Raw genomic sequence first — 13,041 nt, forward strand, 5'->3', positions numbered from 1 at the left:
AAACACAGAAACGTACACACAGGTGCTTTTTAGTCAGAAAAGTGCTGGCCCTTGAAAGCCACGTCATTACCACAACACATTTATGTGAACATAACAATAGAGCTGTATGTCTTTACCATGAAAGCAGCCAGGCTTCTATTTCAAAAACCCTGCTGTGCTAAACCACTACATGAAAGCAGCCAGGCCTCTATTTCAAAAATCCCGCTGTGCTAAACCACTACTGCCCACCAGATCTATATACCGTATGTTCCAAATGGCACCCTATTCCTTTCATGGTGCACTACTTTTGACCAAAGCCTTATGGGTCCTGGTCAAAAGTAGTGCATTACATAGGGAATAGGGTGTCATTTGGAATGCATACCTTAATGCTTTCTTGGCTATTTCAAATGTATTTACAACAATATGAGAGATCCCACGGAGAATACATGCATGCCACTATCCCCACTACTAGCTGTAACTATACACACAAAATAGGAAATTGTTGTTAACAGAATAGGTTCCATCTACACTTTGAAAACACCTTTTAGTTACTACTTATCGTCCACACAATAGAGAGAAAGTAGCTCATTTGAAAATCACACATGCCAATGGAAGGGAATAATTTCATTTGTACAGAAAATACCTTAAATCGTCTCAAAATGAAAAGCCCTCAGGCTAGTTATATCAGCATACAATAGACCTTAATCCAATGAAACCGCATCTATATACACACACACTTGCAAACCCACGCACGCACACAAACACACACAAACACACACACACACACACACACACACACACACACACACACACACACACACACACACACACACACACACACACACACACACACACACACACACAAAGCTCACAAATTATTTGTTACCTTATCCTCTGGATAATCTCTTATTTTCTCTTTTATTTCTCTTTTTCAAACTTCTTTAGATTCAATTTATTTTTTGTTTGATATCAGTTCCACTGACATGATGTATCACGACCACAGCTAAATGCAGCTACGCAATCAAACATATTGTAAAATGTATTATTTTCTTTCTTTAACCCGAGGAGCGGAGGGTGTTGGTCTCCTCTTAAGGATCGGCCCCATTTAAAAAAGTTCGCCTAAAACGACATACCCAAATCTAACTGCCTGTAGCTCAGGCCCTGAAGCAAGGATATGCATTTTCTTGGTAGCATTTGAAAGGAAACACTTTCAAGTTTGTGGAAATGTGAAAGGAATGTAGGATAATATAACACATTAGATCTGGTAAAAGATAATACAAAGAAAAAGCCAACCGTTTTTTGTATTTTTTTGTACCATCATCTTTGAAATGCAAGAGAAAGGCCATAATGTATTATTCCAGCCCAGGTTGCAATTTAGATATTGGCCACTAGATAGCAGCAGTGTATTTGCAAAGTTTTAGACTGATCCAATGAACCATTGCATTTATGTTCAAAATTTTGTATCAAGACTGCCCAAATGTGCCTAATTTGTTTATTAATAATGTTTCATGTTCGAAACTGTGCACTCTCCTCAAACAATAGCATGTTATTCTTTCACTGTAATAGCTACTGTAAATTGGACACCGCAGTTAGATTAACAAGAATGTAAGCTTTCTGCCAATATCAGATATGTGTCTATGTCCTGGGAAATGTTGTTGTTACTTACAACCTCATGCTAATCGCATTAGCCTACGTTAGCTCAACCGTCCCACAGTGGACCCATCAATCCTGAATACGTTTTAACTTACAGTTGGGATGGAGATGATACGTTACTGAGATGGACTACATTTTGTCTTTTCATAAGGTTTAACCTTTTACTGCAGTGGGCTAAATCAGGGTCACACAGAGTGTTTCTGGGTAGTTTTAAACACATCTACTTTGAAACAAAAGTAACACCTCACACACATGGTTATGGGCTTAAAAAAACAAGACACCTGTACCATGTCAGATATAGAGGTGAAATCTATTACATTTTGAGTTTGCATCCCAATATTACACTTTATATACATCACAGAAGACTGAAATATAACAAAACCGTTTGACATAAACACCTGATAAAAAAAAAAAAAGTTTATTAATTAGGAAATTATGAAAAATATTAATAATTTTCCACTCATGAGGCGATTTGGCCATTTGACTGCAGGACAGGGCTTCGTCCCTTTACTTTTTTGGGGCAAAAACATGTAAATATATACATTTTTAAGAGGTGAAACAGTGTGCTTGAAAAAAGTATTTATTTTTTGTAATACTTTTTGTTAAATAATAAGCTGGAAGGTTATGTGAAACAAATAACCTCAGAATGACAACCATAAACATTGTAAGGCCTTTCCTGTGCTTTTTAGCGTATCTCAACAATAGAAGACGTCCAAGACCACTCTGTATCTCCAAAGGCAAAGTGTTCATCTCAAATGGCACCCTATTCCCTCTATAGTGCACTACTTTTGAGCAGAGCCATATGGGCCTTGTTCTAAAGTAGTGCACTATGTAGTGAATAGGGTGCCTTTTGGGATGCAGACAAAGAATTATGTACTATTATTTTCTCTGGTACTTCATATGGATGTCTGTGTCCTATAGTCTATTGAGAAAACTGTGATTTGACTTGATAAAATGCCCATCATCAAGGTTTACAGGGCATAATGGCCATATTGTTCATTGTCATGAGAAATGGACAGAATGCCTAGCCGGAGATATTATATTGTGTCAAGATGATGATGAAATAGTTTTAAACACAACTACTACTCTAACCTTCACAGATTTGCATGGCTGTTTTTTCTTTCCCTCTAGTGAATTGGTTCATATTTGATTGATTTGATTACCTTAAGACAGTGACTGTCCAGTTAATTGTTATCCAAATTACCCTTCAACGAAAGATGGCCCATATTGTAAGTCATACAGTTTATCCTCAGAGTTGTGTGCACAAACACCTATATGGGTTTTAAATCGTTCGCAATAAAAAGCTCCCATTTATCATGTATAAAACATGCCCCATTTTCTGCTACTTGGGGATGTAGAAATACCTGAAAGTATGACATTTGGGAGAGATTCCAGATTTCGATGTAGATTTTGCATTGTGTCTATAATGAAGTCCTTAGGACAGAGCAGAGTGGGTAGTTAAGGGCTTGTTTGTGTAGAAATCGCTACCCCATCGCACACACTTCAACCCTCTCCTCTATATTCTCTCGCTCTGAACCCTCTTTTCCCTGAACACCGTTCCCCACTTCATTGACTTTGCATAATAGAGACTCTCTAACTGGGATCATATTGGTAGAATGAACCCCTAACTTGTGGGGGGGCACAGGGAATTGAGTGACCTAAAAACCAACATGCCACAGGGAGAAGTGAAAAGCAAAGCATGCAAACTAAATCTTACCCCATGTGCCCAGCCCAATGGGTAAGATTTAGTTTGCATTGCTTTGCTTTTCTTCTCCCTGTGCATGTTGGTTTTTTAGTGTCACTCAATTTCCCTGTGCAAAGTTTAGGGGTTTCATTCTACAATATTATCCCAGTTTAGAGAGTCTCTCTTATGCAAAGTCAATGAAGTGGGGAACGGTGTTCAGGAAAGAGGGTTCAGAGCGAGAGAATATAGAGGAGAGGGTGAAGTGTTTGCGATGGGGAGCGATTTCTAACACAAACAAGCCCTTTAACTACCCACTCTGCTCTGTCCTGAAGACTTCATTATAGACACAATGCATAAATCTACATCGAAATCTGGAATTCTCTCCTCAAAATGTCATACTTTCAGGTATTTCTACATCCCCAAGTAGCAGAAAATGGTGCATATTACATGATAAATGGGAGCGTTTTTATTGCGGAACGATTTTAAACCCATATAGGTGTTTGTGCACACAACTCTGAGGATAAACTGTATGACTTACAATATGGGCCATCTTTCGTTGAAGGGTAATTTGGATAACAATTAACTGGACAGTCACTGTCTTAAGGTAATCAAATCAATCAAATATGAACCATTCACTAAGGGGAAAGAAAAAACAGCCATGCAAATCTGTGAAGGTTAGAGTAGTAGTTGTGTTTAAAACTATTTCATCTCATCTTGACACAATATAATTCTCCGCTAGGCATTCTGTCCATTTCTCATGACAATGAACAATATGGCCATTATGCCCTGTAAACCTTGATGATGGGCATTTTATCAAGTCAAATCACAGTTTTCTCAATAGACTATAGGACACAGACATCCATATGAAGTACCAGAGAAAATAATAGTACATAATTCTTTGTCTGCATCCCAAAAGGCACCCTATTCACTACATATGCACTACTTTAGAACAAGGCCCATATGGCTCTGCTCAAAAGTAGTGCACTATAGAGGTAGAGGGTGCCATTTGAGATGAACACTTTGCCTTTGGAGATACAGAGTGGTCTTGGACGTCTTCTATTGTTGAGATACGCTAAAAAGCACAGGAAAGGCCTTACAATGTTTATGGTTGTCATTCTGAGGTTATTTGTTTCACATAACCTTCCAGCTTATTATTTAACAAAAAGTATTACAAAAAATAAATACTTTTTTCAAGCACACTGTTTCACCTCTTAAAAATGTATTATTTACATGTTTTTGCCCCAAAAAAGTAAAGGGACGAAGCCCTGTCCTGCAGTCAAATGGCCAAATCGCCTCATGAGTGGAAAATTATTAATATTTTTCATAATTCCCTAATTAATAAACTTTTTTTTTTTTTATCAGGTGTTTATGTCAAACGGTTTTGTTATATTTCAGTCTTCTGTGATGTATATAAAGTGTATATTGGGATGCAAACTCAAAATGTAATAGATTTCACCTCTATATCTGACATGGTACAGGTGTCTTGTTTTTTTAAGCCCATACCATGTGTGTGAGGTGTTACTTTTGTTTCAAAGTAGATGTGTTTAAAACTACCCAGAAACACTCTGTGTGACCCTGATTTAGCCCACTGCAGTAAAAGGTTAAACCTTATGAAAAGACAAAATGTAGTCCATCTCAGTAACGTATCATCTCCATCCCAACTGTAATTTAAAACGTATTCAGGATTGATGGGTCCACTGTGGACGGTTGAGCTAACGTAGGCTAATGCGATTAGCATGAGGTTGTAAGTAACAACATTTCCAGGACATAGACACATATCTGATATTGGCAGAAAGCTTACATTCTTGTTAATCTAACTGCGGTGTCCAATTTACAGTAGCTATTACAGTGAAAGAATAACATGCTATTGTTTGAGGAGAGTGCACAGTTTCGAACATGAAACGTTATTAATAAACAAATTAGGCACATTTGGGCAGTCTTGACACAAAATTTTGAACATAAATGCAATGGTTCATTGGATCAGTCTAAAACTTTGCAAATACACTGCTGCTATCTAGTGGCCAATATCTAAATTGCAACCTGGGCTGGAATAATACATTATGGCCTTTCCTTGCATTTCAAAGATATGGTACAAAAAAAATCAAAAAACGGTTGGCTTTTTCTTTGTATTATCTTTTACCAGATCAATGTGTATATTATCCTACATTCCTTTCACATTTCCACAAACTTGAAAGTGTTTCCTTTCAAATGCTACCAAGAAAAGCATATCCTTGCTTCAGGCCTGAGCTACAGCAGTTAGATTTGGGTATGTCGTTTTAGGCGAACTTTTTTAAATGGGGCCGATCCTTAAGAGGAGACCAACACCCTCCGCTCCTCGGGTTAAAGAAAGAAAATAATACATTTTACAATATGTTTGATTGCGTAGCTGCATTTAGCTGTGGTCGTATCATGTCTGGAACTGATATCAAACAAATAATTGAATCTAAAGAAGTTTGAAAAAGAGAATAAAAGAGAAAATAAGAGATTATCCAGAGGATAAGGTAACAAATAATTTGTGAGCTTGTGTGTGTGTGTGTGTGTGTGTGTGTGTGTGTGTGTGTGTGTGTGTGTGTGGTGTGTGGTGTGTGGTGTTGTGTGTGTGTGTGTGTGGTGTGGTTTGTGTGTGTTTTGTGTGCGTGCGTGGGTTTGCAAGTGTGTGTGTATATAGATGCGGTTTCATTGATTAAGGTCTATTGTATGCTGATATAACTAGCCTGAGGGCTTTTCATTTTGAGACATTTAAGGTATTTTCTGTACAAATGAAATTATTCCCTTCCATTGGCATGTGTGATTTTCAAATGAGCTACTTTCTCTCTATTGTGTGGACGATAAGTAGTAACTAAAAGGTGTTTTCAAAGTGTAGATGGAACCTATTCTGTTAACACCAATTTCCTATTTTGTGTGTATAGTTACAGCTAGTAGTGGGGATAGTGGCATGCATGTATTCTCCGTGGGATCTCTCATTTGTTGTAAATACATTTGAATAGCCAAGAAAGCATTAAGGTATGCATTCCAAATGACACCCTATTCCCTATGTAATGCACTACTTTTGACCAGGACCCATAAGGCTTTGGTCAAAAGTAGTGCACCATGAAAGGAATAGGGTGCCATTTGGAACATACGGTATATAGATCTGGTGGGCAGTAGTGGTTTAGCACAGCGGGATTTTTGAAATAGAGGCCTGGCTGCTTTCATGTAGTGGTTTAGCACAGCAGGGTTTTTGAAATAGAAGCCTGGCTGCTTTCATGGTAAAGACATACAGCTCTATTGTTATGTTCACATAAATGTGTTGTGGTAATGACGTGGCTTTCAAGGGCCAGCACTTTTCTGACTAAAAAGCACCTGTGTGTACGTTTCTGTGTTTGTGTGTGTGTATATGCATCTATTTACAGTCTCTAACAAGGTCCAAGAGCTTTACCTGATGAAATCGTCCTGGCCCTACCTGGGGATGATGGAAGAATTGGCCTGAATGGAGGTTGACGTGGAGAGGGTTGGGGATGATGGTGGTGGCCAGGGGTGATGGGGTTTGAGGTTGACGTGGAGAGGGGTTGGGGATGATGGTGGTGGCCAGGGGTGATGGGGTTGTGAGTTGACGTGGAGAGGGGTTGGGGATGATGGTGGTGGCCAGGGGTGATGGGGTTTGAGGTTGATGGAGAGGGTTTGGAGAGGATGGTGGTGGCCAGGGGTGATGGGGTTTGAGGTTGATGGAGAGGGGTTGGGGATGATGTGGTGGCCAGGGTGATGGGGTTTGAGTGATGGAGGGGGTTGGGGATGATGGTGGTGGCCAGGGGTGATGGGGTTTGAGGTTGACGTGGAGAGGGTTGGAGAGGATGGTGGTGGCCAGGGGTGATGGGTTTTGAGGTTGATGGAGAGGTTGGGGATGATGGTGGTGGCCAGGGGTGATGGGGTTTGAGGTTGATGGAGAGGGGTTGGGGATGATGGTGTGGCCAGGGGTGATGGGGTTTGAGGTTGATGGAGAGGGGTTGGGTGATGGTGGTGGCCAGGGGTGATGGGGTTTGAGGTTGATGGAGAGGGGTTGGGGATGATGGTGGTGACCAGGGGTGATGGGGTTTGAGGTTGACGTGGAGAGGGTTGGAGAGGATGGTGGTGGCCAGGGGTGATGGGGTTTGAGGTTGATGGAGGAGGTTGGGGATGATGGTGGTGGCCAGGGGTGATGGGTTTGAGGTTGACTTGGAGGGGTTGGAGAGGATGGTGGTGGCCAGGGTGATGGGTTTGAGGTTGATGGAGAGGGGTTGGGGATGATGGTGGTGGCCAGGGGTGATGGGGTTTGAGGTTGATGGAGAGGGTTGGGGATGGGTGGTGGCCAGGGGTGATGGGGTTTGAGGTTGACGTGGAGAGGGTTGGAGAGGATGGTGGTGGCCAGGGGTGATGGGTTTGAGTTGATGGAGAGGGTTGGGGATGATGGTGGTGGCCAGGGTGTGGGGTTTGAGGTTGATGGAGAGGGTTGGGGATGTTGGTGGTGGCCAGGGGTGATGGGGTTTGAGGTTGACGTGGAGAGGGTTGGGATGATGGTGGTGGCCAGGGGTGATGGGGTTTGAGGTTGACGTGGAGAGGGGTTGGGGATGATGGGGGTGGCCAGGGGTGATGGGGTTTGAGGTTGACGTGGAGAGGGTTGGGGAGGATGGTGGAGGGGCTTGGGGAGCTGCATGTCTGAGGTGGGGGTGGAGGTGGTTGGGGGTGATGGTGGCTGAGTGATGTGGTGTGATGAGTCAGTGCTTGAGTTTACCATATTGAAAGTGAGACCTGATGGGGTTAAAGGTGGAGGCAGTTGGAGATGTTTCGGTATGATGGGGGGTCAGTTGTGGATGAATATGGAGAGTCAGTCAGTGGGATGTAGTGAGAGTCAGTCAGTGGGCTGATGATAGTGAGTGACAGTCAGTGGGGATGATGATAGTGAGTGACAGTCAGTGGGGATGATAGTGAGAGTCAGTCAGTGGGGATGATGATAGTGAGGTCATCAGTGGGGATAATGATAGTGAGAGTCAGTCAGTGGGGATTATGATATGATGACAGTCAGTGGGGATGATGATAGTGAGAGTCAGTCAGTGGGGATGATGATAGTGAGAGTCAGTCAGTGGGGATGATGATAGTGAGAGTCAGTCAGTGGGGATGATGATAGTGAGAGTCAGTCAGTGGGATGATGATAGTGAGAGTCAGTCAGTGGGGATGATGATAGTGAGAGTCAGTCAGTGGGGATGATGATAGTGAGAGTCAGTCAGTGGGATGAGATAGTGAGAGTCAGACAGTGGGATGATGATAGTGAGAGTCGTCAGTGGGGATGATGATAGTGAGAGTGTCAGTGGGATGATGATAGTGAGAGTCAGTCAGTGGGGATGATGATAGTGAGAGTCAGTCAGTGGGGATGATGATAGTGAGAGTCAGTCAGTGGGGATGTGATAGTGAGATCAGTCAGTGGGATGATGATAGTGAGAGTCAGACAGTGGGGATGATGATAGTGAGAGTCAGTCAGTGGGGCTGATGATAGTGAGAGTCTGTCAGTGGGGATGATGATAGTGAGAGTCAGTCAGTGGGGATGATGATAGTGAGAGTCAGTCAGTGGGGATGATGATAGTGAGAGTCAGTCAGTGGGGATGATGATAGTGTGAGTCAGTCAGTGGGGATAATGATAGTGGAGTCAGTCGTGGGGATGATGATAGTGAGAGTCAGTCAGTGGGGATGATGATAGTGAGAGTCAGTCAGCGGGGATAATGATAGTGAGAGTCAGTCAGCGGGGATGATGATAGTGAGAGTTAGTCAGCGGGGATGATGATAGTGAGAGTTAGTCAGTGGGGATGATGATAGTGAGTCAGTCAGTGGGGATGATGATAGTGAGAGTCAGTCAGTGGGGATGATGATAGTGAGAGTCAGTCAGTGGGGATGATGATAGTGAGAGTCAGTCAGTGGGATGATGATAGTGAGAGTCAGTCGTGGGGATGATGATAGTGAGAGTCAGTCAGTGGGGATAATGATAGTGAGAGTCAGTCAGCGGGGATGATGATAGTGAGAGTTAGTCAGTGGGGATGATGATAGTGAGAGTTAGTCAGTGGGATGATGATAGTGAGAGTCAGTCAGTGGGGATGATGATAGTGAGAGTCAGTCAGTGGGGATGACGATAGTGAGAGTCAGTCAGTGGGATGATGATAGTGAGAGTCAGTCAGTGGGATGATGATAGTGAGAGTCAGTCAGTGGGGATGATGATAGTGAGAGTTAGTCATTGGGATGATGATAGTGAGAGTTAGTCATTGGGGATGATGATAGTGAGAGTTAGTCAGTGGGGATGATGATAGTGAGAGTTAGTCAGTGGATGATGATAGTGAGAGTCAGTCAGTGGGGATAATGATAGTGAGAGTCAGTCAGCGGGGATGATGATAGTGAGGATTAGTCAGTGGGGATGATGATGTGAGTTAGTCAGTGGGGATGATGATAGTGAGAGTCAGTCAGTGGGGATGATGATAGTGAGAGTCAGTCAGTGGGGATGACGATAGTGAGAGTCAGTCAGTGGGGATGATGATAGTGAGAGTCAGTCAGTGGGGATGATGATAGTGAGAGTTAGTCAGTGGGGATGATGATAGTGAGAGTTAGTCAGTGGGGATGATGATAGTGAGAGTTAGTCAGTGGGATGATGATAGTGAGAGTCAGTCAGTGGGATGATGATAGTGAGAGTTAGTCATGGGGATGATGATAGTGAGAGTTAGTCAGTGGGGATGATGATAGTGAGAGTCAGTCGGTGGGGATGATGATAGTGAGAGTCAGTCGTGGGGTTTTGATAGTGAGAGTCAGTCAGTGGGGATGATGATAGTGAGAGTCAGACAGTGGGATGATGATAGTGAGAGTCAGTCAGTGGGGATGATGATAGTGAGGTCAGTCAGTGGGATGATGATGTGAGAGTCAGTCAGTGGGGATGATGATAGTGAGAGTCAGTCAGTGGGGATATGATAGTGAGAGTCAGTCGTGGGAGATGTAGTGAGTCATCGTGGGGATGATGATAGTGAGATCAGTCAGTGGGGATGATGATAGTGGAGTCAGACAGTGGGGATGATGATAGTGAGAGTCAGTCAGTGGGGATGATGATAGTGAAGTCAGTCAGTGGGGATAATGATAGGGAGAGTCAGTCAGTGGGGATAATGATAGTGAGAGTCAGTCAGTGGGGATTTTGATAGTTGAGAGTCAGTCAGTGGGGAGAATGATAGTGAGACAGTCAGTGGGATAATGATAGTGAGAGTCAGTCAGTGGGGATTGATAGTGAGAGTCAGTCAGTGGGATGATGATAGTGAGAGTCAGTCAGTGGGATGATGATAGTGAGAGTCAGTCAGTGGGGATTATGATAGTGAGAGTCAGTCAGTGGGGATGATGATAGTGAGAGTCAGTCAGTGGGGATGATGATAGTGAGAGTCAGTCAGTGGGGATGATGATAGTGAGAGTCAGTCAGTGGGGATAATGATAGTGAGAGTCAGTCAGTGGGGATGATGATAGTGAGAGTCAGTCAGTGGGGATGATGATAGTGAGAGTCAGTCAGTGGGGATAATGATAGTGAGAGTCAGTCAGTGGGGATGATGATAGTGAGAGTCGTCAGTGGGGCTGAGGATAGTGAGAGTCAGTCAGTGGGGATAATGATAGTGAGAGTCAGTCAGTGGGATGATGATAGTGAGAGTCAGTCAGTGGGGATGATGAGTGAGAGTCAGTCAGCGGGGATGATGATAGTGAGAGTCAGTCGGTGCTGAATGGTCCTGTTTGACAGGCTAGTCAGCTGACAGCTGTATCTGTTTTTCATTAAGCCCTCCACATAATCCCATCCCATTTGAAACCCCATCCACCCCTCTTCTCTCTCCATCCTCTCTTCTTCCTCCATCCTCTCTCCTCCCTCCTCTCCTCTCCTCCCCTCTCATCTCCTCCTCTCTCCTCCCTCTTCCTCCCTTCATCCTCTCTCCTCCACCAAGGACCGACAGCATGCTGTTTGTCAGAAGATGCTCCCGCTTCTCTCCCTCTCTTCTCCCTCTTTCCCCTCTCCCCCTCCCACTTGTTTTTTTTATCAATGAATATGCCACTCTTGACACTAAAGACTTAACATCAAATGAGCTTGGAAATCCATTTTCACACTTTGGCTGCCCATTCCGGAGGCTTTGTTTTCAGAAGGAGAGGGAGAACCGGTGAGCTCACAGACAGTTGTCTTTGTTCCTCTGCCCTCTGCCCAATGTGCACGGGCGGACCGTACCACGGGGAGACAGAGGGGGAGATCAAACCCCCCCTCCAAAAGAAAGACCCATTACCTGGCCCCCGATATGCCCCCTGGCTCTCGCAATTAAATCAGCTAGCGAGGACATTTTCTCATAACGTCAATCAAAATAATTTACACTGGCATGGTGTTTTTTCTTAAAGACACACCGCTGGTTTTCTGAGGAGGCCCTGTCCACTTAATTCAAAGCTCTTTATTCAAATCAGGCTGAGGATGAAGAAGAAGTGCCCGCAACTGGATTCATCCTCCTCTCCTGCCTGCAGTTGTCCTCAAAAATAATGTGAAAGGGAAACGAAAGGGAGAGAGAGAGAGACAAAGAGAGAGAGAGAAAGACTGAGAGAAGAGAGAGAGAGAGGCTGGTGAGGCTGTCTCTGTGTGTCATTTGAATAATACGCTGGACACTTTCAATCTCCCAGAACATAAGAGGAGGGTTTTAAGGCTTGGGGAGTCGGGCTGTGGGGAGGCCCCTGGACGTCTTGACTGAGATGCTCACTTAAAACGAGATATGTTTAAGTCACATGGAGGTTAAACTAAAAGTTACTGTGACCAAAGAGGTGGGTTGAATTTAAAACAACAGCAACCAGGACTGTAAAGAAAGAGAGATGGTGTGTGTGCACGTGTGTGTGTGCATGTGAAAATATGTCCATTGATATGGTTAGCACTGAAAAGCGTTATTTTTTCAGCCCATACTTTTTTCACTAACAATCACAGCCATAAAGCCATTATCAACGTGCCAAGCAGTAATCAAATAACCTCTTGCAGGCTTGAGGAGCTGCTATGTAACTTGGTCGCTTGATAACGATTAGAAACACCCACCCTGCAAGCCCCAGAGGCTCTGTGCTGCACTGTCCTTCCTGAGGATGTGCTGATATCTGACTAGGACGATCCAACAAACACATCCCACGAGCCTTTATATTGTACCTGGAAAACCACTTTAGCCTCTCTCTCTCTCTCTCTCTCTTCTCTCTCTCCTCTCTCTCTCTCTCTCTCTCTCTCTCTCTCTCTCTCTCTCTCTCTCTCTCTCTCTCTCTCTCTCTCTCTCTCCAACAACACAGGCTCTCCTCTCCCATTTGCTAAGAGTCCTACAGCCTCTTTTTGTGTGTATTCAGTCCAAACCTACAGTGCCGTGCGAAACTATTCACCCCTTGACATTTTTCTTATTTCGTTGCCTACAAACTGGAATTAAAATACATTTTGGGGGGTTTGTATCATTTGATTTACACAATATGCCTACCACTTTGAAATGCAAAATATGTTTTATTGTGAAACAAACAAGAAATAAGACAAAAAAACTGAAAACTTGAGCCTGCATAACTTCACCCCTCAAAGTCAATACTTTGTAGAGCCACCTTTGCAGCAATTACAGCTGCAAGTCTCTTGGGGTTTGTCTCTATAAGCTTAGCACATCTAGCCACTGGGATTTTTGCCCATTCTTCAAGGCAAAACTGCTCCAGCTCCTCCAAGTTGGATA

The sequence above is a fragment of the Salvelinus namaycush genome, chromosome 28 (assembly GCF_016432855.1).
Source record: "Salvelinus namaycush isolate Seneca chromosome 28, SaNama_1.0, whole genome shotgun sequence".
NCBI lineage: Eukaryota > Metazoa > Chordata > Actinopteri > Salmoniformes > Salmonidae > Salvelinus > Salvelinus namaycush.